The sequence below is a fragment of the Armigeres subalbatus genome, chromosome 2 (genome assembly GCF_024139115.2).
Source record: "Armigeres subalbatus isolate Guangzhou_Male chromosome 2, GZ_Asu_2, whole genome shotgun sequence".
NCBI classification, from domain to species: Eukaryota; Metazoa; Arthropoda; class Insecta; order Diptera; family Culicidae; genus Armigeres; species Armigeres subalbatus.
The window spans coordinates 139215716-139238407 of record NC_085140.1 but is presented as its reverse complement, the minus strand read 5'-3'; the positions used below and the strand labels follow the sequence as shown (position 1 = coordinate 139238407).

At 39.2% G+C, this 22692-nt stretch overlaps 1 protein-coding gene across 3 annotated transcripts in view; it reads left to right on the top strand.

The window, feature by feature from the left end:
* LOC134210907 (putative ferric-chelate reductase 1 homolog) overlaps positions 1–22692 on the top strand; it is a 148133-nt gene that overhangs the window by 58967 nt on the left and 66474 nt on the right. The window lies entirely within an intron of this gene.

Here is a 22692-nt window from a genome sequence, read left to right as displayed (position 1 = left end):
TAAAAGTAACGTGTATATCCAGTCGCATATGTCAAAAAATGCAACGCGCGATGCTGTTGGAAAACAACATGAATTGAAATGCGAAACACGTTAAATTTCAATGGATTGCTCTCGTTAATAAAATGAAAAATGCGTTTCAGAATTTGTTTCTAAATGTTTTAAAAAATTGCAGATAAACATTAATAAAACCCATTCATGTCATATTTTGTAACGAATGATTTATTAAAAACCGCATAAAACAACGAAACTACTTATTTACACTTGCTTGCTTACACACTATTAACAGTCACATATGGACATAAAACGGTTGTCTCGACTGTAATGCAGCGAAATGTTAGCAGCGGCAGGATTTCGTTGGAGCTCTGACTGATTATATGTGTTGCCGTTCAGCTGTTTCACGATCAAAGTTCGCCGGATAACTCCCCGTTGACTTGATGGCAAAGTTCACATCAGGGGATCCGAATAGAACTACCTGTGAAACAGATGATTTTTCAACAAAACAAAAATAATAATAACTAAATCTTCAATTTACCTCTAAGCTCTGTTCCTTTATGAAATTCCACATCATTAAAAAAATCAAAGTAAAATATGTATAGGAGTACAACTTCAGGCAGGCGCCATAATGCTAATTTGTCAAACTGAACGTCAACTAGATCGATGTTCAAAACACGTAGAATTTTACTGTGAAATCTAGTGGTGTCGATTCAACTTAATTTCCTAAAAGTATAACGTGTATTGCTAGTGAATATATACAGTGATGAAACACGTTAAACTCACGTTCGAAAGAACATTAATCAAACGTGTCGATTATTTTCAGTGCAGTCAAGCAGTTTGACGAACATTGACTCCGCCCCCAAGAAAACGCTTCGGTTGCTGCTTTGTTTGAACGTGTGTGAAGTTGTTCGAACAACCATTTGACAGTTGGCGGCTCGGTTGGAAAAAATAAAACGGTTTGATTTTGGTTTGAGTTGGCGGGGGTGGAGTCAAGGTTCGCCGAACATGTTTGAGCGTTTGTAGTGAAGTTGCTCAAACCCCCATATATTTTTTGATAGTTGGTGTTCAAGTTGGCGCTCGTTCGTGTGTTGGTAAAACTTGATGGATGTTTGAATAAACGAGAGGTGGAGTCAATGTTGGTCAAACTGCCTAACCGTGTGTACGTTCCATTATGCAGCGTACACACCATTCAAGCAGTTTGACGAACATTGACTCCACCCCAAGAAAACGCTTCGGTTGCTGCATTGTTTATGAACGTGTGTGAAGTTGTTCGAACAATCATTTGACAGTGCGACAGTGTCACATTTGACAGACTCGGTTGGAGAAAATTAAAACGGTTTGATTTTGGTTTGAGTTGTCGGAGGCGGAGTCAAGGTTCGCCGAACATGTGCATTTGTAGTGAAGTTGCACCCCCGCCCCCCATTATATTTTTTGATGGTTAGTGCTCAAGTTAATAGTGGCGCTTCGGTCGTTCGTGTGTGATATTGTTGGTCGAATAAATTGATTGTTCGTGCCGCTGGCTGTTGGTAAAACTTGATGGATGTTTGAATAAACGAGAGATGGAGTCAATGTTGGTCAAATTGCTTGACCGTGTGTACGTTCCATAACGAAGATTCGAAAAGCTACAGAACGTGTTCTGTAACCACCGAATGACCAATGACCCGTTAATGTACATACATTTTTGCTTACTACATCTCGATAACCTCCCTATTTCTTCGATGTATTCTGGTCATATTTTGTTAAGGTTTTGTTTTTTTATGTCGTTATATGCAAAATTCTAGGCTACTAGACTACCTGGGGGCAATGACAAACACTTCAAAAACAAGGAATGACATTTGTTTTGTTGTTGTTTTTCATAGCAACGAGCTTTTTTCGATCTAGTATCCATTTAAGTTTTACTCTCATTCTTCGATCTCTCCTTATCTCGATGGTCCCTTCAATATCGAGATGTGGAAAGGCGTTTGTATGAATATATTTTCTTTGAACAATATGTTTTTAGCAATTTCTTAGAAATTTCACAATATTTGTTAAGAAAATTATTTTGAGCTTTTTAGTGAAAAGTGTTCGCTTGTCATAAGACGAGTTTTTACCATCCCATTTAAGTCGAGACGCTAAAGACGACCTTACTGTTGAGGTCGAAATACGTATCTGTCAAGGTACAATCAAGTGGTGGAATTGAATGGGATGGTACAAACTCGTCTTATGACAAGTGACAATATTTGTACTAAAACCATTCTATCTGATCATTGAAGTTATTTATCAAGCATCACAGATGTTAAAACTAAAAATCGTACGAAAATTAGAATCATTTCAAATTAATGGTGGCTAGTCCAAATACATTTTTTCGATCTCTAATTTTTACTTTTGACACCTGTTTTTTACTTTATTTGAGAAAGGTGGCCCGTGTCATGCATGTTCTGATCAAACACCAAGATATATCAGACCTGAAAACCGCCTGATTCTTGAGCAACGTCAACGTCAGTACAGCCACTGGACGACAGAATCATAAAAAATAATTGAAAAAAATATTGAGCACTTTTAAGAGAATGTCTTGACCTGTCATAAGACGAGTTCACTAATATTCCATTTAGTTCCAAGCAAGTGGAGTCAAGTACGAGACACTGAAGACGGCCTTACAGTTGAGGTCGCAATACGTATCTGTGAAGATTACAACGTGGCGCAATAAAATGGAATAGTTAAAAACTCTTGTCTTATGACAGGGGAAAAAAATCTTGTATTGGCGATGGCCGTATGCTACATTTGTAGTTTTCGACCTCTAAAATCGACTGGTGACTGGCGTTGGTTGATTGATTGGGGAAACTTCGAGATTATTTGGTCACAAAGTAAGAGAGGGTTTGTCACTTTAACGGCGTCGAACCGCTACTTATTGTGCATATGGGGAGGGGGAGTTTTTGACTAATAACGTAACAAAATAACCAACGTTAATCAGAAAATCATTCCAATATGTTCGAAACGAAAATAAAAATTAGTTGCAGCTGGTTGTCTAAAAATATAAAAAAACGAGCATTTTCCAGTAATGCCAAATTATATACATATAACATGTCCCGTTAAGCAATGCCTATATCGACTCCGCCAAATGTGGCAGGACTCTCAAGTGTTGTAAACAGAAAGTTAGCGCCAGGATGTTTTTAAGGTCCACTGCGCAATTTCCTTTGTTTTAGATTTTCACGGAATAGCAAGATATGTTCCAACTCTTTTTAAAGACAATTATTTCTAATTCAGTCCACTTAATTCTTTTTTTATTTGAATCCCAGATCATAAATTACTAATAATTCACACGATGCCGATGTTAAACATTTATCAATGACTACATGAATTTATTGTTTGCATTTAATAGCTAATTTTCTTTTTTTTTCACTTTCTTTTTACAGGTCAGTGCTCTAGAGTAGACAACATTAGGATAATATGGTAATTATAGAAAATATGCTTCGGACAGTGGCGACAGCGATAATCTTTCTCTTCGAGGTTTTGATATTTTGGTTATGCATGGTAAACTGGAGTAATATGCACCCCCGGGGCAGAATGACCTTTTGGCATTTTGGATAGTATTACAGGAATATTTTCAAGAATGTTTACTACTGGACTGGTAGTTCAAGATCCGAACTACATGCGCTGTAGTAAATACTCTCGAAAACTGCCGAAAATGTACTCAAAAATGTCAAAGGGTCGTTTTGCCCCTGGGGTGCATATTACCCCAGTTTCCCTTATGCAGTTTTCAAATCTAGGAAAAGGAATGTAATTGTCCACCTGGTTTCAGAATGAAGCTGGAACCAAGCTTTATCATGTAAAAGGCGATATTGTTTTCCACAAAAAAAAATCTTAGTCCGCACCAAGATCCAGACAGTCATATTAATAGTCGCGCCTTTCACATTTACATGACTAAGGAAAGCATCACACATTTTATACTTAGGATCATAACTGAATTAAACAAACAGTGTGACAAAATTATCACATTGATTACAAAATATTTATTGAGAAGCATATTTACAGCATGTTACGACAACGCTCCAAGCATGCTTCAACTAGAATAAGTTTATAATTCAAGAAAGCTGCATGCTTCACACGAATTTTATCATAGAGTAAGTTTCATCTGCAAACTACTAAAAAACTGCACTTGCCAAACTAATGTCCCGTGGTTGGCTGTGGAAGCTGTATGCTCATGTGTGGAAACTACAAGTGCCAAAGTTAATTTGCATTGCATAATGATCTTTCGAACCAAGCCTCACCAAACCGAAAGTTGTCATCAACTAAAACCGTTGCGACAAATACTGCATCGAATAGTTGGTAGGTACTCGTGTGTCAGCCGGCTTCTCCACGACTTCACCATCATCGTGGTTCTTCATGGCGGACTCCCGAGAACTACCGACTGTGTCGCTTGGTTGTTGTGCTCACTGTGTGAAACCGAAAAAGGGGTTTCGAAGCTTTCCTTCCGACGCTGAAGCATGATTTTTGTCAGAATTTTCGGAGCCGGGCTTGGAAACCCCTACAATAAAATTAAACTGCAAGCATCAGCCAGTAATGAACGGCGTTTCCAGTTAGTACCAACCAGAACCTAGTTGTTCATTAAAACTTTAATGACTCTTACGAGATAGCAAATTGTCGGTGGCAATATCGCGCGCGCGATGCGTTCGTACCAGGGATTTGGAGTTAGAGTGTTTGGCTGCACACTAGGGTGTCCCAAAAAAAATCGATGTTCGAAAAGTCATGGTGCTCAACCCTGAAATGAAAGATATACCTGTCTGGATAATTTTTGTAGAACAAACCGGATTTCTAAAAAATCGTTTAGAGGTCGCGCTAGATCGATTTTTGAAAAATGACCTTTTTTTAGGTAAAAAATCAAATATTGGGTCCTTGCACATTTTTTTTTAGGGTCACCCATTCGTTTTATATTTTTTTATTTTTCTGTGCATCTTTGCCCATTGTCTCCATGAATTAGTTTTTGGTATTATGTGTTTTTACAGTCTGCAGAACTTTTTAAATATCAGAAAAAAGCATTTTTTTGACTAATTTTTCGAAGTTATTTCATTCTCACACAAAAATATTTTTTCTCATTCAGAAAAATTTACATACTACAAAAGAGCTATTTATAAGAAGTATTTTCATAAAAAGATCCAAGAAATGTTGTTCTGGGGCTGAGATATAGCAGTTTTAGTAAATAGTCAAAAAGTGTACAAAATCGGTACTTTTTCTTTACATGTTATAATTTCATCAAGATTGCACCAATATTTTAATTTAAATTAAAAACAATTCAAAAGCAAATAAATGGGAATATTTTCTAGGTAACATAGCTTTTCTTTCCTATGGAGTTCTTTACCTGAATTACAGGATTTGGTCGGAGTATATGGATGGAGCCAGATATAAAATTATATCACACCCAACAGTTAATATGTAGTAATATACAAGTAATCAGGTTTACTATGATCTCTTTATTAGTTTTGATTCAATCATAGTATGCTTTTCACCGTTTATAAAAAACAAGGCAGGCTCAGCACGTAAGTAAACATTCAGTTTGAACGTAAACATGTGTCGTCACTACTATCTTCGCACAAGCTGAACTGAGATGATGCTCTACGGTCTCAGCATGCTTACTTCTGTACTCTAACATGTGGCGATAAAATATGCGTCACTCTTGATGTGTCACTTTTCTTACGAGCCTACCTTGTTGTCTGTATACAGTGATGCTTTTGATATGTCATATGATAGTCAAAAAATGTTTTTCGTCGTGTCAGTTCGACAGCTTTTCCATGAGTTCACTTGAGATATTGCAAAGTATATGGAATACACTTGAAGTAAAAACGAAAAAATAACACTTCAAGTGAGACGCATATTTTATCGCCACATGTTAGAGTACAAAATTAAGCATGCTGAGACCGTAAAGCATCATCTCAGTTCAGCTTGTGCGAAGATAGTAGTGACGACACATGTTTACGTTCAAACTGAATGTTTACATACGTGCTGACTGCTGAGCCTGCCTTGTTTTTTATAAACGGTGAAAAGCATACTATGATTGAATCAAAACTAATAAAGAGATCATAGTAAACCTGATTACTTGTATATTACTACATATTAACTGTTGGGTGTGATATAATTTTATATCTGGCTCCATCCATATACTCCGACCAAATCCTGTAATTCAGGTAAAGAACTCCATTCGAAAGAAAAACTATGTTACCTAGAAAATATTCCCATTTATTTGCTTTTGAATTGTTTTTAATTTAAATTAAAATATTGGTGCAATCTTAATGAAATTATAACATGTAAAGAAAAAGTACCGATTTTGTACACTTTTTGACTATTTACTAAAACTGCTATATCTCAGCCCCAGAACAACATTTCTTGGATCTTTTTTTATGAAAATACTCCTTATAAATAGCTCTTTGTAGTATGTAAATTTTTCTGAATTAGAAAAAAAATTTTTGTGTGAGAATGAAATAACTTCGAAAATTAGTCAAACATGTGCTTTTTCGATATTTTAAAAGTTCTGCAGACTGTAAAAACACATAATACCAAAAACTAATTCATGGAGACAATGGGCAAAGATCCACAGAAAAATAAAAAAATATAAAACGAATGGGTGACCCTCAAAAAAAATGTGAAAGGACCCAATATTTGATTTTTTACCTAAAAAAAGGTCATTTTTCAAAAATCGACCTAGCGCGACCTCTAAACGATTTTTTAGAAATTCGGTTTGTTCTACAAAAATTATCCAGACAGGTATATCTTTCATTTCAGGGTTGAGCACCATGACTTTTCGAACATCGATTTTTTTTGGGACACCCTACTGCACACACTTTTACGTCCTAACGAAGCGAAATTGTTTAGGGTATGCAGTGCGAGATTTTTGAGAGATTGAATTTTTTTTTTAATTTTTGAGAACAGACTCCGTACGCTTGACTGGAAAATAACCGAAACGAAAAGAAATCTCAGTACCTACATATTAGTTATTCAAAGCATGAAAACCGAAATGTTTATATGCCTATGCCATAGTTTATATAAAATGATCAAGATAAGTAATAAGTGTGGCATTCGCCACCATTCTAAGCTGCTAATAAAAACTGGATTCGCAATAAAACGACGTTCGGTATACCCTTAGGAAACACTTCATTTCAGGCGGTTTTGCACGACAGTAAAGTTCGGGCATGTGCCTTCCTACGCCGCGCCATAACCATGCCATATATTTCGTCAACGGCTGTGCGTCTGTCTACACTTACAGTTTTGGGGCACTGTATGCGCGCTGGATTTTGGCCAAATTAATTGGGGTGGTTTAACTGCGAAAAATTACCTTGCTCGTGGCTATTGCTCTCCAGGGTACATACCCAGGGTTCGTAGGATTCGGATTTGCAACTGCCAGGCATCGGCGCGTCGCAGCGCTACTTGTGGTAATAATTTGTCGTAGGTAGACTCAGCGGTATTTTCGATCGAGAGTAAATGATACTGTGCAGATGTGGCGTATGGTACAGTTAGCCTCTCGAGGAATATTTTTCAATTGTTGGATTTATGGCAGCTGGATAATATTACCTGATTATAATACAAAAAAAGGTTCTGTCTGTTGTATACATATTGAGGTATATTTCTCGCGTGATTTTTGAAAACGTCGTAAGTCCAAAAGAGAGGCTCTCTTTGTTTACTTTCTCTTTCGATTATTATAAAGCCATATTAACATTTACATTGGATTTTCCAGCACCGATCTGAAGAAAATAGCTTTGTCTAGTGTGCTGAGGTGAAAATATTGCAACAAATTTTAAACTAGCCTAGATATTAGCAAAAGAGAGCGTAATGAAAGAGAGTCTCTCATTTGGACTTACGACGTTTTCAAAAATCACGCGAGATTTAATTGGTTAATTATTTTCTAACCGAAATAATGATGACATTTCTTAAAAAGTCGAATCACTATAGAATTACTTAAACGATTTTTTTGAATTGTAATTCCAATCAGCTTGATGGAACCTTGGACTAACTAAATAGTATATGTATTCTATGCTAGTTAGGCATGATTGTGGTAGTGTGGGATGTAATTCGAGTGAGCTAAAAATGAAATGGATATCGGGGCTTTCAGTAAGATGAATAAAATACGATAAAACGGAAATCGGTACAAATCGGTGAGATTTAAAACAATTTATTAGATAAATTATGGATGGAAGTTACAACATGTCTTTATATCAGGTCATTTTTCAAATCTGAGCAAGTGAATTTTTGGTAATAAATTGACCACCAAATACTTTTCCATTGAGTTATTGATGTTTTATACGTGCACGCTGGGTTAAAGAGATGGATATAGGGACAGATACCCTATCTAAATATTGATCATACAGCTGATCAATAGGTCTGGTAGGCACAGTTGAGTACATAAGTCCGGTGCCAACACAGCACATTCTTGGCATTTAGATTTATGAGATTTTCTTACAACAAGTTGCGTTCAACTGGGGCCTTTCTAAATGATTATAACAAAATGTGAATAATAGGTGTACGTAAAGGGTATATGCTCGCTCCAAAAACGAACTTTCTTTATAAGGCGTGTAGACCCATAGTGTTGTACACCCGATTTTTTTTACACGGAGCCTCCTCCGTGACGGAGGATGCGTTCCGTGTAAAAAAAGTTTTCAGTTCAAAATTTGAAAATCCGTGTAAAAAAAGTTTTAAGATTTCTCGACGAATCATGCAAAATGGAGCAACTTTGCAAAAATTTTGTATGGGATTTTTTTTACACGGCCGTGTAAAAAAAATCCGTGTAAAAACAGAATCGGGTGTATTCCAATTGACTTAGCTCGACGAATTGAGGCTATGTCTGTGAGTATGTGTGTGTATGTTTGAATATATGTGTGTGCACAAAAATCTCGCCCTTTTTCAACGCACTTACCCTTAACTGATTTGCACGAAACAAGTATAGTAAACCTGAATTCCGGAATCCAATCCTTCAAATGCGTACTGCGAGAAATTCGCTCCCATTGTTTCCTTCCGAAAAATGGCCAGATCGGACTATGAGATCAGAAGTTATGGCCAAAATACATTTTTTACGCCAGAAACGCGTTAAAAAATTTCGCCCATTTTTATCGCCCTCGCCCAAAACGCGTGCTGACCGGACAAACTTTGTTTCTTACTTACTTAACTTATGGATCCTGTACAACTCCGGTGGTGCAAAGGTCCGACTTGAAAGATCTCCATCCTGAGCGTTGCCCGGCTATCGCTTTAACCTGTTGCCAGGTTAGATTTCGGTCGACTTCTTTTATTTCTTTATTGAGGCTTCGCCGTCATGAGCCTCTGGGTCTGCCTCTGCTGGTATGTCCCGCTGGGTTCCAGTCTAATGCTTGTTTACAGATTTCGTTTCCGCTCTACGTAGAGTGTGGCCGACCCAGCCCCACTTCCGATCCCGAATTTCTGTTGGTATCGGCCTCTGGTGACAACGACGATGGAGCTCGTTGTTTGAGATCCAGTTGTGAGGCCACCAGGCCCGAATTATATACCGCAGGCATCTGTTAATGAACACCTGCAGCCGTTGAGTGTTCTCCACTGATACACACCATGTTTCGCTAGCGTATAACAGCACAGATTTCACGTTAGAGTTGAAAATTCGTATTTTGGTGCGTTCACTTATCTGCCTGTTTTTCTAGATATTTCTTAAACTCGCAAAGGCAGCCATTGCTTTCTTGATCCGTGCGCCTATGTCGATCTTGGTACCGCCATCTGACGCCATTTGGCTACCAAGATATTGGAAGCTTTCAACATTCTCCACTGGTTGCCCGGCTGCTGTGAAACTGGAAGGAGCCACCGTGTTTACATCCAACGTTTTGGTTTTGTTGACGTTGATGACTAAACCTGCCGAGGAGGAGCGCTCGGCAAGGAGCGCTCGGCGTTGAGCTTACTCTGCATATCAGAGCGCCGTTGTGCGAGGAGTGCAACGTCATCCGCCAATTCGAAGTCGTTTAGGTGCTCCATGGTTATAGGCTGCAGCCCGCGGTTTGGTTCACGGTCAATCGCATCTACCAGAATCTCGTCGATTACGATGAGGAACAGTAACGGTGATAGAATACATCCTTGCCTCACACCAGCTACGACCCGGATAGGGTCGGACAGGACCCCATTGTGCAGCACTCTACACGTACTGTGCTTCGATGAGGCCGATGATTTTCTCAGGAACCCCCTTGCGTCTCAGGGCGCCCCACATATGATTGAGACGGTCGAAAGCTTTTTTGTAGTCAATGAATACTAAGTAAAGGGACTCTTGGAATTCGTTGACCTGTTCCAGAATTATGCGGAGCGTGACAATATGGTCCACACAGGATCTTCCGGCACGGAATCCGGGCTGCTGCCGCCGGAGAGTCGCATCGATCTTCTCCTGAATCCGGGTTAGGATAATTTTGCACAGAACTTTGAGAACGGTACACAGCAACATAATGCCTCGCCAGTTATCGCATACAGTCAGGTCACCTTTTTTGGGCACCTTGACTAAGATACCTTGCATCCAGTCGACCGGGAAAGTTGCGGTGTCCCAGATAGTACGAAATAAACGATGCAGTAGTTGAGCGGATGTCATGGGGTCAGCTTTGAGCATCTCGGCTGATATGCGGTCGACCCCTGGGTCGATTTCATGATTTGGATGGCTGTTTGGATCTCTAGCAGTGATTGAGCTTCGGTATTGACGCGTGTCAATACGTCGGATCCTAGGCAGAACATGCCGAGGTGGTGATGGCCTGGCTAGCACTTGAAAAAGTTGTTCGGAGTGCTCGAACCAGCGTTTTAGCTGTTTAGTTGGGTCGCTCAATAACTGATCATTCGCGTTTTTCACAGGCATCGTTGCATTCATCTTTGCCCCGCTTAAGCGTCGTGAGATATCGTAGAGGAGGCGAATGTCCCCGGTTGCGGCGGCTCTCTCTCCTTCGTCGGCCAGAGAGTCTGCCCACGCTCGCTTGTCCCGTCGACATGAGCGTTTTACTTCCTTCTCAAGAGCCGCGTGTCGTTGACGGGCTAAGACTTTGGCTCCTCTGGCTTTCGATCGCTCTATCGCGGCTTTGGCTTCTCTTCGCTTCTCTATCTTCCTCCAGGTCTCACCGCACAAAATCAATTATGCAGTACAACTAAGTTGTACCGAAAGGCTATCATTTCACTCCGAAAACGAACTTTGTATAGAAGTCTCTGAGACCCATAGTATTATATACCAATCGACTCAGCTCGACGAGCTGAGCACATGTCTGTCTGTCCGTGTGTATGTATGTGTGTATGTGTGTGTGTATGTGTGTGCACAAAAGCTATAAAAACATTAGACAACTTTTCGTATAGTTATCCTTAACCGATTTTCTCGCAACAAGTTTCATTCGACAGGGGACAAAGCCTTGTTGATCACAATTGAATTTTATAACGATCGGTCATTGCGTTTCAAAGTTATGCATGTTATGGTACATTGGACCATATGAACCCCATAGAAGGTTGGTGTCTTAACTAAATGCGAGAAAGGAATCACCAACGCTAGGTGAATTAATGTGGTTTTTGTTATTCGTTTGCTCTGCGATTGGATTCCATTTGACCGTTCAGAAACCTCTCCCTCGAGAGAGACGATGAAGTATTCTGACGGGGCAAATATAATCGCAAGCTAAACGTCTAAACTCTGAAGATTCAAAGTCCTCGAGTTACGCAGAAATGTGTGTTTCATTTGTTAGGAAGCCCCCACCCTTCCAGAGGGAAGAGAGGTCACAACAGGTCATAGACATATTTCTTGTAAAAAAAGATATTTTTTCACATGCCAAAGTTGGTTCATTTTGCTTGATTAGTTATCGAGTTATGCACAAATGCGTATTTCATTTGTAAGGGATCCCTCCCCTCCCTTCCAGAGGGAAAAAGTCTCGAACCACCATAGAAATCCTCCAAATGCCAAATATGGTTGATTTGGCTTGATTAATTCTTGAGTTATGAAGAAACATTTGTTTCATTTGTATGGGAGCCTTCCCTTTTAAAAGGGGGAGTGGTCTCGAATAATCATAAAGATTTTTTTTGTCTTCAAAAAATTCCACATGGTAAATTTGGTTCCGTTTGAAAATGAATATTAGAAATCCGAAAGGAGGGAGAGGTCTCAAATCATCATCAAAACCTTCCCCGACCCTTAAAACCTGTGCAAGCACATGTTTACGCCGATCAATCAGTCTGTAAACTCCCAGCTCATATAGAAAGCGTTTGATTTTGACCATTCGTCCAATTTATTGAGTCAGTCTTAAAGAAGAGGGATTAGTTCTATTACTGCTTGTACGAACATTCCGCTGGGGATTTAATGTGCATTCCGTGGTTCTTACATTAGTGTCTGTTCATGGAACCATCTCACCCATTTGTATCCCTAAATACAGGAGTATCATCAAATACAATAATTTATATGAAAAGAATCAAATCGTTGGTCAGATTTGACCAGTGGTACAATAGATGGTAGTTATGAGATATCATGAGATTAAACCCATCAACAATATATGCTTATGCTTACGACAAACACGTAACTGTGAAATTAAAATCACGACAGGTTAGCGTTGACTTGAAAACTGGAACCGTTGTTGTATGTATAGATTAACTAATGGCTTCACTGCGTCTACATTGCAAACCAGTCCATTTTTGCTGTAAGTGCGTATTATTCATGCGTAAAGAAATTGTTTTGCTGGATTTTTCAATTTCCGCTAGCCATGAATTGGTATATGGTACAGTCGAACGTTGTATGCAGCAGTAGGTATACCAAATATTAAATTTAAACACCGCCGTCGGTCTGGTCTTCATTTGAGTTTAACACTAACACAAACATAGATCGAAATTTATTCTATCTTCAGTGGTAGGTAAGATTGAGAAAAGTCGTCGTAGGAATTTGTCAGCCGTGCTGGTGCCGTCATTGGGGTTTCTTAGAAGGGAAGTTGGCCTTCATGCTGAACGGAATGAAAAAATCACGCTTGGGCAATCCAGTCACATTCGTTTTGGACGGGATTGATCGGACATGATGTGCGGTCACCGTAGGGCAACGTTTTGCAACAGTTCGGGGTGTTTCCAGCTTTTTTTTACCTGTGTTCACCGTTGCGTCATTTTACTTCACGTATCAATGTGGGGCACCTTAAAAACAAATCTAGGAGTACGAGTGCGTATTTAGGCAGGGGAAGCCATTAATTCATTTGTTTGTCACGTGGTAGCACGATGTACTTTGGGCATAAAGTCGATAAAATGTCACATCAAGTATCGAATAAAAAGGGTTTGAAGTTTTGAGTTTAAAATCAATTTCTTCGTAGTCACGCGTCAGATCGCAATACTACGACAGCGCTTTTAAACATGATTATAGACGGGGTAATATTGAGCAAAAAAAAACATCAACTATTAATCATTCAACCCCTTTTTACCACATTGCACCGCACTAGACAACCGGGGAAATGAAAGGAACGTAAAATCAATTTTTATTGCTTCCGACTATGACTTCCGGAGTTCGCGTGCTTCAACTCTACATCGACGTTTGTGTCTCTCGCATCGAAGAAGCAGTATGTTCTGCAGCGAAGGACCAGCAGGGTTTGCGCTCGAAAAGCGCGCTCCCATCGTTAGCGTAGAATTCACAATTTGTGGACCTGTTACCCACCTAGCAGAAACCAGCCGGAATGTAATCAGCATGGGTAGGGAAATGGGTTACCAATCGAGTAGGTTTGGGTTTTCTGTCGATGAATTGGGGTGCACGTAGATGTGGTTTCAGTAGGGGTGCGATAGGTACGGGTGATGATGGGAATAGAGGTGTGTGGTTCCTATTAGTGTCAAGTGGTAGGGAAATGATTCGGGTTACACAAATATAGAATACTACTGCATTATACATGGATTGACGATAAGTGTATATCAGTAAAGTTCAAATTGGGAGCATCTTTCAAACGTTATCGTATGAATGATGTACATTTATGATGAACTAGCTTTATGTTCCCGGCTTTGCTCGGGATTGAAAAGTAAATTATGCAATTCAATTTCTTATTGCAGCACCAAATGCACATAAGTAGAAAAATTAACGAAAGATCAATCGATACATAGATGCAACTCGATGTGTACACTGTGATCGGTTTCTCAATAGGGTGGCTGTACTGGTTTGTCTTTGTTACCTACTTGGTGTTGGCCATTTTGCTTAATACTACAATAGGTTGAAAAACGCAACTCTCGGGCCTTATTTCTTCTCCACTTTTTCCTTTTTTCTTTTATCTGCTATTTTCCTCCTTTCTTCTTTTTTCACGTTTTTTCTTCTTTTTTCCTTATGCCTTCTTCCTTTTGTTTCTACTTTTTTCCCTCTTCCTTTCCATCTTTCTTCCTCCATATTTGGTCTCCCTTATTCATTCCTACTTATTCCTTCTTACTTTTTATATTCTATTTTTTCATCTTTCTTCTGCTTTTAACGTTCTTCATTCCATTAAATCACTCTGTGCGCTCACTTAGTAAACTACTACTCGATTCCTGAAAAAACTCTTCTTCCTCTTTAATTAATAACACTCTTACTGCTCAAAACAGAAAACATGTGTCCCAAATTTGGTCTTGAGGTCCAGAAGCTACACTGAATTGTTCGATTTCTAAACATTACCTCTACCCCCACACTCTCCTCCTTTTTTAATTTATTTCGTCAAACATTTTCTTAATGGCTCTAACAACATCAACCACCCCCCCCCCCCGAAACCCAATAAAATCTTCTCATCAGAATAGAGAATTTTTTGTACCAAATTTGGTTGGTATCGATCCAGGAACTCAGAAGTTACACTGAATTGTTCGTGTCCTGAACCCTCCCTACCCCAATTCTCTCCCATATAATTGTCTCCTTATAAAGGTGTATAGGTGTACGAAATTTGGTTGAAATTGGTCCTGGGAGTTGAAAGTTACACTGAATTGTTCGGTATCTAAACAAAACCCCTTCCTCCACCCCTTCTTCTTTTTCAAATGACCCACCCACCTTGTTATCTTCTTTGAGGACAGAGAATGTTGATCTATCGATCAACTCAGTGTTACTTCTGAGTCCCTACGGGAAGAGAAGATCTTTGGAAAAGGGGAGAGTGTGGAAGGAAGGGTATTGTTTAGTTAATGATCAACTCAGAGTAAGTGAATTCTTGAACCACTTGACCGATTCCAACCAAATTTGGAACACATATTCTCTGTTCTAAGGAGACAATTATAGTGATGGTGGAAAAGTCATTGGAAGGGGGGTGGGTTATTGTTTTATTGTTGACATTTTTTTTTGTGTAAGGCTTGTCAGTGTGGCGAAACGAAGTTGTTATCTTAGGGGATGTGGAAAAACAGCACCCGCGTCAACATCGTTATGTTGAAACTAGGATTGCATGCAGATGGACAGTATGTCCATAAGAATTCCCTGGGAAAAAGTATCTGGTGAGATCCTTCTAATTTGGGTTTTTCTACAATTATGTACCTTCATTCCTCGAGGGTATGAATCGAATGATCGACACGATTCCGTGGCATGGTATGATGTCAGTCTAACATAAGAAGCTGGGTTCGTAATGTAGAATGCGCGAATATTGTTCACGCTCAAGCTTACCAAGATTAACAACCTTCTCTAGATTTGCTTCCACTGCAGTTATTTATATCAACAGACAGGGCCGGATTTATGGGGGGGCGTGGCCCCGGGCCCCCACAAATCTTATGTACCAAAACCAACCTTTTTTGTACATTTTGGGGCCTCCACATACCCGAGTAGCACAACTCACGCTGATTTGGTTGCAGCAACTCAAATGTGACTTGATTTGGTTGTATATGAGTTACTGTAACTTCTATACAACATGTGTGTTGCTTGGGTACCGTCGGCCCCGGGGCCCCCTTCCGGCTAAATCCGGCCCTGTCAACAGATAATTTTTCTTTTCCATTAATATTTTTATTTATATAAATATGACCAGAACATCTGAATATTCAACTGCAAGTTTTTATGTTTTGTTTTCTCGTAATTTTACACTATATTCTTTATAATTCGATATTCTATAACTTAATACCGGCCCCAGTAATGCAGATACTGTTATACAAAAACATAATTCGACTATTGGATTCATTCGTTTTCCCGCTTCAAGTTTTTCAATTTTTCTGAATTTACTCAAATTTTATTTTAAAACGCGATTAAAGTTTAGTTTATAAGAAAACAGGCGTTCTTAACCAGCAATATCGAATCGACCGAATTTCCTTTTCCTTTTTTTGACGTAGGACTACGTCTGTCTTTTCTATATTGAGGTACACTTTACGATTGCAAAAATCGGGGACCGTCACGAAAATATGATAGACTTTTAACTTTAATATCTCAGCCGTTTATCGATGGATTTCCATTCTTTTTTTCGACCATTCGATCAAGGATGAGTGAAAGCTTCTTTGAATTTATGTGTTTTCTTATGAAAATACTGATTTTTAACTATTTATTATCGATAAATTATAAAAAGTTTAGCAATAGGTAAAACAACCAATCACGTACATGCATCACTAGCACAGACATCAATAATCAATCACTTGCGGGTTTGGATCTAATCCTCAGTTTGAACAAGATTTCGCGCAGAGCGGATGCATCAAAGCAATCGCAGCGGAGCGGACACAGCATCACGGAGGCGCTGGTAACATTTTCAATGGAAATCCATCGCATTGGTGGTGGTGCTCGGTGTGTTGCTGCAGATCATAAAAATAGCACTGCTGCGATGCTGAAAATTTATTACAAATTGTGGTGTCAGTTAGTTGGAAAGGGTTCTTCTCAGGACCAGCATTTTCTGAAAAGAAAGGTTTAATTGCGAAAATGGACTGTTTCGGTGGCATCGGCGTTTGGCGTGGAAGCTTGGTTTCTGTTAGTGATTCCATCCATTCAAATTTACTGCATCATCTCCCTCCGACGCGCTATCAAATTCGCTATTTACGATTGAGTTTTGCACTTTGAAGAAAGTTTATTTCGGATAGTCAGATCAACCTTCTTTTGTATAAAATGGTGGCTTTTATATAAAATCGATAAAGACGCCATCTCAGTGGAAACTATCTACAGCAACCACCCATCGGCGAACGTCGCTCGGACAGATAGATGTCAACAGATAATGTTTTGTAATATGAAGAAACTTCGTCTTGAGTCAGATTTCTGTTGTTATTCTTCACAACAATGCGCATCTTAGACAACCAACAGCTCATAACCAAATTCAGAATCTTGCGAGAAAATTTCATAGGATTCCTAGAATTTGTCATTCTCGCGCGCGCCGGAAAGCAGTTTTCTTATATCTAATTAAGTAATTCCATTAGTTTCGCCCCTTCTTTAATAGTTGTGAGTGCACATTATATTTACACTCATATCAGATCACAAAGGGGCGGGGCTAACGGGCTTAATTTATAGAATACAAGAAAGCTGCTTTCCGGCGCTCGCGAGCCATTTTGGTCGGGATTTCACAAAGAGTGGTTCGACAAAATTTTATGCAGCGGAGCGGACACAGCAGTGCGAAGGCGTGGGTAGTAGTGGCAATGCTGAAAAATTTATTCCAAATGGTGGAGGTTTATTTCTCCTTTATTCCGGACATTTTTGAGGATGGTGTCTTCTAGGGTTGTGATGTCCTCCAATGACAACCAGTCGAGTGGCTTCAGCGACGATAAAGCCGATGAGTCATGTTAATACCACCGTTGAAGACACAAAGTGTATCTTACTGGGAACAACTATTCGACTTCTTGATTCAGTTGTCATCCGAGCAGTTTGCTCAATGTTAATAAAAATACACAAATTATCATGGCATATACCATCAATTTCGAATAGCTACGTAGTCCACGTCACCTTTGCGGACAACCCGATTGGGCTGCACCTTTGAGTTTTTTTCAAAGCATTTGTTGATTTCATAGATGGAAAAAGGGGAAGGAGGAAAAAAAGGAAGGGAAAAGGGGGAAGGAGGAGCTTATGCTTGAATATGTCCAGCATGATAATGATAGATATAATGTGTCAGGCATAATGGACGTTAGGCATGATATTCAGGTTCTTCCGCGGTTTTTTAGGATCGTACAATTAATCGAAAACTAATTGCCCGAATTCTTAAAAAATTAGCAAGTCCTCGACAATAATATTTTCCGAAAATAATAGTAGGCGTTTTCCCGGAATAAGGCAATGGTGGGTTTGATCCTTCTTATGAAAAAGGCGTTTGCTCAGAACACGGCGATGGTGGATTTGATCCTTTTTTTAAGAATCAGTCAATGTTTTTAAAAGTGTCTCTCTGTCAAGTCAAACGATGAAGTATCAATAACAAAATACAATTACTCTGTTAATCAATTGTTTTTTTTCTTTTTCGATTGTAAAAACTTTCGAATCAAACTGGCAACTCCGAGCAAGGCCGGGTACATACAGCTACACACTTATTTTTTTTCGCCGAGATCTCAGCATTTTTTGTTTTTGTTTCTCGAGGAGCAAATATGATTTTTGCCGAGATCTCAGTAAAAGTGACGTTTCGGTAAATATTTTGCTGAGAATCGGTAATAAATAATAAATGAAATTGTCTGCCGAAGTTTAGTTCTGACTTCTGAAATTTACTGAGCTACTGCGGTGCCCGATTTTGCCGAGCTCGTAAAAAAAACCTAGTTTGTTTTGATAACAAATACCCACACAATACCATAATTTAAAAAGATGAAATCTGTTATGACATTATAAGAATTACCCACATGGGTGATCTGAGCCGATAATTTATGTGGGCTTCTAAATATACCCAAATACGTAAGCGTCAAGTAAAACTGGTTGGTTTCGGTACACAACGTTTTGTGGGGGCCCAGGGCCATGGGCATAGGCGAAATCGCTAGATACCGATTATGGCAGACTGAAGCTTGTATGCGAGAATTATTCTTCGAAATGATTTAATTAATATCGCATTTCTACGCTTAGCGGCAAGGTATTAGTGGCAAGCAAAATATGATGGTCCTTTAAAAATTCGATTTTCCGTGACAGTGAGCGAAATAAATCAGTGTGTTTTGTTACGCTTTGTACCTTGAGTTGAAGCATTGCGTAGTATTGGAAGATCTTTTGAATGATTTGAATCTCATGAGATATTCTAATACTTTTAATACTCGTTTTGATAAGGATATGTGTAGAATTGTGAAAAAATCTTAACATGATTAAACAGTTAAAATATCTTATCAATGGAATTATATTTTGTCTATATTTTTTAGCTTTTGATAAGGGGAGTCCCATAGCTTAGTTGTCTATACGTTCGCCTTATAAGCGAAGGTCCATGGGTTCAATTCCCAGCCCCTTTACCAAACCCTCGTCAGTCACTGGAAGCGCAGTCCCTACGGTGGCGTTTTGGGGAACGCGCCTCACCGACACGGCTGCCTGAGGACGACCTCGACAACGTACCTCGATAAATAGCAACAGAATAAAGCAATGATCATTGGATTCATCATATGAAACAAATGGACACAATGGATTATATTAAGTCATTTATATGAGCCGAGCATATTACGCTCAAGATAGTAAAACTTATGATACCTATGTGATTCCAATGTGTCTGGCTGAACCGGATTAACTAATTAAAGCTTTGCATTTGACTCGTACCGCTCTAAGCTACACATTATCTCAAAGAGAAAAGAGCTGAAATCAGTTGTGCACAACACTCAACCTTCTCTGATTCAATTATGCGATGTGCGGGAATCAAACTCCAAATTGAAAGCGATAAAATATACTTTGAGAGCTCTCTCAATCAACAACATAGCTTGGTTTCAAATCTTTTCACTGGAAGACTGAAAGCAATACCAACTGTTTACTATACGCATGTTTAGGGTGTTGGCAGAATGGACGAGATTGTGCGACGCGACGCTTCAGTGGGATGCGGCATTTTATTGCTAATAATTTTTATTTCTTCGCATGGAATTTTCGCGTCGCGATACGTCACGCGTCTACTTTGGCAGCCACCTAACGCACTTCGTACTGCTTCACATGTACATTGTACGTACATACGTTCTCGCATGGTAGCCATCCATGCTGCTAGTTGATGTCAAAGTCAACGATCCGGTAACCCTGAAGCGAAAAGATCTGAATTTTTCTCGAGACATACTCTCATCCGCGTTCAGCTTTCCCACCCACGCCACCGTACAATGCGTACATACGTACACGGGGTGTTATTTTTCGATTTGGTTTACCGCCCTTCACGCCGCACACCAAAAGTGGATCGCTCTCACAACACAACAAATCATCGCTCGGTGCCGGCAGTTGTTACCCGGTGAACTCGGATGGTGATGTGTGGGGAACGCACGGTCGTGGCCTTAGCAAACTGCCGCTGAACGCCTTGATGATTTGGAGCTTTCAAGTTTAGGATTGTGTTTATGCGGCATGTTTCACGTGAATGGGGCCACAACACCCAGGTTACTACCGCACCTGTGCGACGCCCATTGAAACGACAAGTGCGTTTAAGAAGCTTAACTTCGAATTCATTCAAAATTGAAGTTGTGATAATATTTTTGAAAGATTCATGCGTAGAGTACTACACTACATATTTTGATTTATATTTTGATATTCGGAATGCTCTGAATCATAGCAGTTTGTGTATATAACGTCATAAGGTCAAAATGATTTAATGAGCGGATTTATATTCTGAAAATTTCCCATGCAGCTTGCCTATTTGAGAAATAATCAAATTTATTTACCTAATAGAGCAATTCTCGCTAAGATCGGAGCAATATTTACATGAGGTTCACAGAAATAACTAAACTTAGAACCATGCACTTTAAGGGCAATCGGACAAAGTCCGAAAGTGGCTGCCACAAAAGCCGCCTCAGCTCACATGTCACAAAATCTCAAATAATCAATTGGGAAATCGGGGGAATGATCTCAAATAACAGATGATCAACACACCTGACCGTATTTTAATGCAAGCTGCCACGCAGCAAACATGAAAAATTGTTTTGGGTACCTGCATTCCGTTTTGTGAGATATGTGACTCTGAAAGCGTGATGTAGTTTTGAAATTAAATTTTAACGGGTTTCACCTTCACATTTATGATTTATTCGCTGAATCAATTTATATAGCTGCCAGAATCAGACATCGTAGTTGTAAATTTGAATATGTCAAGATTTGTAAGTTGTAAGGGTATCATATTTTCATTTTGTCTGATACAAATTTTCATAAAACAGAAACTGTCTTGGGTCACAACCCTTCATATGAGATGAGAAAGCATTTTTCAATGTGAAAATCACTTTGTGATGACAACCAGATAGCATTTGATTTAATTCATTAATTGTAGCACATTCCTTAACTGCATGTAACAAAATCCAATTATAGAGTTAATTGACGGTTAATGCTGTTCAACAAACCACACAACATCCTCGAAAGGTCGCATTCTGCATAAACAAAAGGTACACAGTAAAAATTTAAAAAAGCTACAACATGTAGAATGGAATCTTATGTAGAATTAAACTAATTTTATTTGACTTTATGTATTCTCTTTATCTTTGTTTTCACCTGGTAAACATTTCTGATTTGCAAAAACAAATTTGCTGCTGTGTACAGGTTTGAAACCCACGACTCCATGCTGCCACCATAACGTTGATCCAGTTCGGCGAAGCTCCTTTGTGGCGGTGGGCACTAATAAGCTCGGAGTCCCACACTGGCCGGTACGGTTCATTTGTATGAATTAATGACATTGCATCGCCACAGAGTGTTTGTCATCGGTGATCGCTAAACACATTCCGTTTATAGAGCAATAAATCAAGACCAGCCAGTTAGCTTATAAGGCCGTCCGCTGGCGCTGGTATAAGTGGTATATGACAGCATCATTTTCCCGGCAAATATTGCAAGGTCAATAAGTCCGTGTACGTTTCCCACCAGTCACTCGGTGGACACATTTCACTTCCTATTTCGTGGTTGAGCCGTGGTGAACATGTCCTTCTGTCCGGTAAGAAGCGTTTGCTTATGGAAGCTTGCCTATGAGCAGTGACATGTATAATATGGGGATTCAATACATCTTCCTGAGATTCATGGAACATAAATTAGACGATAGCAAAAAAAAAAATCGTCATAACGAATAAAATTGAATTTATTGTCAAATGTAGAATGTAGGGATGAGATTATAATATGATTATATAGATGTTAGATGCAAAGTTGGTTTTGTAAACTTGAATGACCACTCAATTACATTAAAAAAATCCAATTTGAAACTTTTGAATTTGTAGTGTTATAAGCATGTCGCCAAGGTCGCTGAGGAAGAGAAACGCGCGAATTAACTTTCAACGCAGTTCCTACGAAATCCGAAAATAAAGATAAACGTGCACACGGTGCCGGTGATCTATTTTTCCTTTCATTTGGATCATTATTATTGCTTTAATACTTTTTCAAGGCTACTCGAACTCGCGAAACAGGTTCGCGCGAATAACGTTCACTGCAGGCATCGCTTCATGCTGCAGCAAAGCAACACAGTGGCGAATCTTCAATCCTATGTTGGTGCAAATTCGGAAAGAGATTGAAATACTTCAGCCATATGAACGTACATGGTTCAAGAGCTGTCGGGAATTTTGGAAACAGAAATTCCGAACCTTAATCCATTTATTTGATTTTGAATACAACTGCAGGATGATGTAATGCAGTAATTGGCTTATGTCAGAATCAAGCGCTTGTTGTTGCACTTCCATGAACTGGAACTGATCGTTCAATGTTGTTGCATATTGTAGTACAAATAAAATTTCAAAAATAAAATAACAGTGCAATAATCCTATGTCGCGTAGATATTAGGTTAT